The sequence below is a fragment of the Astatotilapia calliptera genome, chromosome 3 (genome assembly GCF_964374335.1).
Source record: "Astatotilapia calliptera chromosome 3, fAstCal68.1, whole genome shotgun sequence".
NCBI lineage: Eukaryota > Metazoa > Chordata > Actinopteri > Cichliformes > Cichlidae > Astatotilapia > Astatotilapia calliptera.
Genome location: NC_137424.1, coordinates 73,336,136 through 73,342,132, shown reverse-complemented (window position 1 = coordinate 73,342,132; position 5,997 = coordinate 73,336,136). Strand labels below are relative to the sequence as shown.

At 41.1% G+C, this 5,997-nt stretch overlaps 1 long non-coding RNA gene across 1 annotated transcript; it reads left to right on the top strand.

Moving 5' to 3' along the window:
• The first annotated feature begins 561 nt into the window (after positions 1-561).
• LOC145422607 (uncharacterized) lies at positions 562-5,064 on the top strand. Its single transcript, XR_013903919.1, has 2 exons — positions 562-1,832; positions 3,471-5,064. It is a non-coding gene; the product is annotated as an uncharacterized LOC145422607 (long non-coding RNA).
• The last annotated feature ends 933 nt before the right edge of the window (positions 5,065-5,997 follow it).

Genomic DNA, 5,997 nt, shown 5'->3' with positions numbered 1-5,997 from the left:
TAAGGCCGAGCGAAAGAATGCTGACCTTGATAACTTTGCATTCACACTGTGCAGGACAGTGATGGACCAACACGGATGATCGGGTGGCGAAAAAGGGCGTGACCGAGACAAGAGGAGTAACTGAGGACAGAAGGCACCTCAGAATGGACAAAAACACAGAAGAAGATGCAGGTTTCACCTGCGGTGAACATCGACCCTGGAGAAAGGACTGCCCCAATTGGGGTCAGAACCAGGACGGACTGAATTTTGAGCAGAAGCAGCAGCAATGGTCGCAAACAAACTGAAAAGGAGGGGGGGGCAGGACCCCAGGGCACGCTTCAGGCCGTGGTTTACCCAGAACACCAGAACAGGAAAGTGATGAACACAAACACCCACACAAACACACACATCTACATGCACTGACTCAGAATGAAGAGAAACACACACACACACACACACACACACACACACACACACACACACACACACACACACACACACACACGGGAATGTTGATTCACTGAGAAGTGATGCACACACATACACATGCACACGCTTGTGCAATAAAGAGTGATCCACACACACACACACACACACACACACACACACACACACACACACACACACACACACACACGCTGATGCAATGAAGAATGCTTTGCTTATGCTGATATGCAAAATGCTGCACACAAACATCCCAATGCATAATTATTATGAGGAGCCATTGATTACTTAGAATGTGTTATATGTCACCTAGAAGGCATTTATGTAGATTTTAGGAATAAGCTCTAAAACGGTTTGGTTATGAAAACAATGTCTGTGCGTGATGTCTGTTTATGGCTCAAGGCCTTGACTGAATTCTTTGCTGTGCTTCACACAGCCCTGATGAGGAACAGTGGCACAGAGTGAAAATGATGAAGTAATAGTGTAAGGTTAGGTCGGAGTACGGCATTTTCTGTGATTGAGTTTTAATTCAAGGAGGAACAAAAGGTGTTACGGCACCTGAGGTTCTCATTCCCACACAATATTGTCCCGGCAGGAAGCAAAATGTTCCTGTGAATTTCTGGTTGATTGTTTGGTTTTGTTTAGCGCTAGCTTGATTTTATCAGTGAGCTTTGGCTTGTGTTCTTTCTCGTAAGCGAGAGAGGGATAGTTTTATGCTTGGACATGTCTGCAACGGGCCCTAATTTGTGTTATTTTAGTAGTATTTTGTTGGTTATGTCTGTTTTCGTTTTTGTTACAGTGCACTGGAGAAAAAAAAAAACATCTGAGAGGTGAGATCCACCGGTGGTGATATGTTGATATTTTGTGAGTTCATGATTTAACAATCAGCTCTTTAAACAAGGCCTGAAAGATTGAAATTTAAAGCGCTATAAAATATTATTACTGTAAACAGTTGCAAAGTGTGCTTCTCTATGATTGTAATTGGCTTGGGAGAAATTCACTTATAGGGAACACTGAGAAGTTCTGAGTCTAAAAGGATTGCACCGAGTCAATCCGGCCCAAAAAACAACAAGGAATTGTTTTCCTTTAAAATGATGACGTCAACTTGCTGGTGATGGATGCTCGAATAGGTTGCGCGTGAGACTCCATTATCAGCAACATCTGGTATGAATGTGTATGGAGGTATGCATGCGAATGGACTGTGATGGACTGACGACTAAAAGTTTTGACTGACTTGATACTGAGACAAGGACTGCACCCACTTTAGGATTAGTAAATGCCAATAAACAATTCATAAACAATTCACCCAGCCGACAAGAGAAGGGTGGATGCTTCACTTTGTTTTGTTTTGTTTTTTCAGGAGCAGGAGGATAAGAGAGACTGGAGGAGGAGACTCTAGCTTCACATAAGTATGAACTGCAGACTTAACACTGTGGTTGCTGATTTTGAGTTACTGATGTTTGCATTAAGAAAACTGTGCTATAGTAGCTGTGTTTTGATTAAGGTATCATGTTATATTATTGGGAATGCCAAATGCTACAGTGGAGATAACTATTGATATCACTCATGACTGGAATATGTTATTATTAACCACAGCAGGCCACTGTAAAAAGTCAATTAAATTTTATAGAGGAAAATCGCCAAAATTGAACAATACCTATGAATGACTGGCCACATTCAGAATAGAGATATGCAATAATAAACATTGGTCCACATGATTTAGGTTCTCACTTGAAATAGTAAGTTATTAAATGTAGAATATAATCGACAGGGACATTTGATAGGATGTGGTACTGCAAAAGAACAAGAGCAAAGTAAATAAAGAAAATATTGTGTTTAGTTTGGATAAATTCAAATTAAAATGTACCATTACACTCAGAGGATCAATATGGAATAAAACATATGCAAAATTTGTAGGAAGTACATGACTGATAACTGTTCTGTCCTGAGCGTTTGTTTCTAGAGCACCCACTTGACCACACCAACAGTTTCTCGCCACCGAGGAGGGGTACTTGCAAAAAAAGAATAAAATAAAAATCTGAGTTTAACAAAACATTTTAAATGTTAATATCAAGCTTACCTTTCTTTTTCCATGAAATATGCTTGTGGGCACGCCAGCCATTTTGAAAAGGTGGGCAAAACAATTGGCAAGGCCACACCCCCACACATGTGATATAATTTTAAAGGTACTGTTGCCCTCTCTAAGAAACATCAGGAATTAGAGGAGTGGCAAGTAGAGTATGCGAGCTACAAGCAAAAACTAGAATGTGTACTACAGTGTGCAAAAATGAAATACTGGGTCATCAGGGGGAGCACACTCCCCCTCCTTGAAGAGCTCACCCACTCAACCCGCATCCCCAGAAAACAGCTAACCCCAGATAAGGCAGCGTGATGGATCCCGAGACAACAGGACTGGGACATCTAAATAAAGGTGTGAAACAATCGCCTTCAAAAGGTTATCAATTCACTTGAACCAAAATTAGGACCACACGGTGCGGCAAGAGTTAATAGTTATTAGTCTCAACACCCAAGGATAACCAGAAGAGCATGACTGATATGATGGAACTGGGATTTTGTTACACTTAATTTTTGCAAAACACAAATAAAACTAAATTGAAACTAAGGATTTTCAGAAAATAAAAACTACACTAAACTAGCAAAGAATTGGTAAAAACTAATTAAAACTGATATAAAATTGAAAATCTGAAGTCGAAGCTAAATAAAAATAAAAACTGATGAAAATTGCAAAACTATTACAACCCTGGTCCAGACTAAGATGGTGTTGGACATCTTCGGGGCAGAAAAGGGTTGGTGTGACCAAGGTGTGGTTTGGCTTGTTGTATGTACATTTCAAAATGTTACAGCTCTGGATGGACCAGTTACCAGGGCATGGAAGGATGACAGACTTTATTACATGAGGAGAAGGGACATTTTCGGGATCGAAGATCCTCAGGGATGACAAGGCTGGAGCAACGGTACTCGAGAGAAGAATTTCTGATACTTTCTGAGATATGATGTCACTAACCTTCTCTTTTTTAATTGTCTAGCTCCAATGAATTGACACATGGGAGTGTGTCAAAAAGGGGGAGTTGAGTCCGAACATCAAACAATGGTTTTATGAACATCTTATGACGTTATTTCTGTGTTTAATAAATTAGCTATGGTAAAACTTAAGCTTATAATGTGTTAGACTTAGAAAGGGTTCACTAATTTTTTATTTCTTTTGCACACACATAGATTATGATTAGAATAGGTTCTGAACATAATATTTTAAACCAAATTTGAATCATTAGAACAACAATGGATAACAATATTAGATTATCAAGGCTAGGGAGAGAGGTTTTGGTTTTCTGTCTCTTGCAGAGAAAGGAACAGACACCAGACGGGGGACACGGAGATGTGAGGACCCTTCACAGCAGAGACAGATGTAGGGACTGCCGAGACAGCAACTGGGGTCAAGTGTCATGACGTTTGGGCTCCTGGAAAAGATGGATCCCACAGACACAGCAATAACAATGAAGGGGTTGGCGAAAACCAGGAACACCAGACCAACGAGGTTCGAGAGGCTCTTGGCAAAAAGGGGGACACGCCGGTGAACCCAAAACACACAGATCCTTGTTTGAAATCGGGGCGGAATAATCCCCAGAACTGTGCAATGACTAAAGGGTGGTCTAACCCCGGAGGTCGAAGAAAGAAGCTGAGAATCACCCAACTGGAAGACACTGGTAGCTGCAGCAATAGAAATAAAGGTTAAAAGCTCCTTAGACAGAGGTTCTAGTCTAAGTACATTTGAAAGGTATAAGGGGGCATTAAAATGGGAGTGGAAAACTGGAGCACCAAAATAAAGCTGTGGGAAAATGGGGAGTGATGGGAGTGTCATCTGTAACTGCTGTTATGGTTGTAAATCTAACTTTGCTTGCATCTGAACTGCGTGAACACAGAGGTCATCCCCCATATGGTCCACCCGTTAAAAGGGGACAGAGGGCCTCAGGATCAAGAAAACCTGGACCTTGCAACGCTGAAGTGCTTGTTATTAGTGATCTCTTTAATGAGAGATCAAAAGAGGGTATTGTGATATTATTCTGTTATTATATGTTACCTTATATATGTAATCAAAGTAGTTGAATTAGAATACTGCTGTAGATCATATTATACCCTTTAAAATAGAGTGTGTGATCTGTATGTAGTTTAGTTCTCATTATACTTTTGAGTTAACAGAACATATTCACATATTAGTTCATTAGATAAATGTGCATCACTCTGTATCCTTGATCTGCTGGGAATGTGTTACACTGTTTTCTTGACATGCTTAATTGTTGAATCATGAAGAGAAGGTTGTAAGCAGGAGACTCTGTGTCTAAGACAGGGGAGATAGACAGACCACATTCCACACCCCCACCTTACAGAAAGCAGAGAAACAACTGCCGAGGTCATAACTTAGGCGCTGTAACAGAGAAAAAATGTGATGTTTTGGCTTTTACGACTAGCTGGGGGCCACTAGAGACTATAAAAAGCTGAGCAACCCGTCACCATTTTGAGACATGTGCCTGACCCTCTGGTAGCATCTCTCCCGTCCGGACGTTCTAATGCTCTTATTGTTGAATTGTATGCAAATAAATGATTGTTGATTGAGCATTGATACACCGAGTATTGTCCCTCCTTCAGCCCAAAGATTCAAAGAACTGCTTGTTTTCAACAATGGTTGTGTTTGCAATGTACTGTAGCACAGTTGTGCTGTCAGACCAAAAGACTGACTCACTCAGATTAAGATTAAGTTCAACTGATAGCATTTTGTCTAAGCGCACAGCTAAAACTGCAGCAGCCAGCTCAAGACGTGGGATGGTGACTTGTTTTAACGGCGCCACCCTTGCTTTACCAATAATAAAGGAAACACACACTTCCTGCTTGCCATTAGATAGCCTAAGATATGATACGGCACCATATCCAGTTTCACTGGCATCACAAAAGTGATGCAGCTGTGCACTTTCTATCTCCCCAAATCCTTTGGGTGTGACACATCTACCAATACTAAACTTGTTAAGAAGAACTAAATCCTCAACCCATTTTTGCCAGGTTTGTGCCATTTCTGCTGGTATTGTCTCATCCCAGCCAAACCTCAGTTTACATAGATGTTGCAGAATTTGTTTTGCAGGCAGAATGACTGGAGCTAAGAAACCCAACGGGTCATAAATGGAGCTGACATTGGACAGAATACCACGTCTTGTAAGTGGTTTGTTCTTGTTCACAATACTGAATGTGAAAACATCACGTTCAATATCCCATTGCACACCGAGAGCTCTTTCTGTGGGTAGCTGATCCCGACTAAGGTCCAGCATCTTTACACCTGTGGCTCTATTTTCCTCCGGGATCTGACAGAGGACAGAGCGATCACTACATACCCACTTATTGAGCTTAAATCCCCCCTTGGCACACACCTCAGTAAGCTACTGATAAAGTGAGATGGCCTGCTCAACAGACTGAGCAGATTTAAGACAGTCATCTACATAAAAACTATGCCTGATTGTATGTATAACCTCCTCTGGGTACAGATGTTGGTTGTCATCAGCAGTCTTT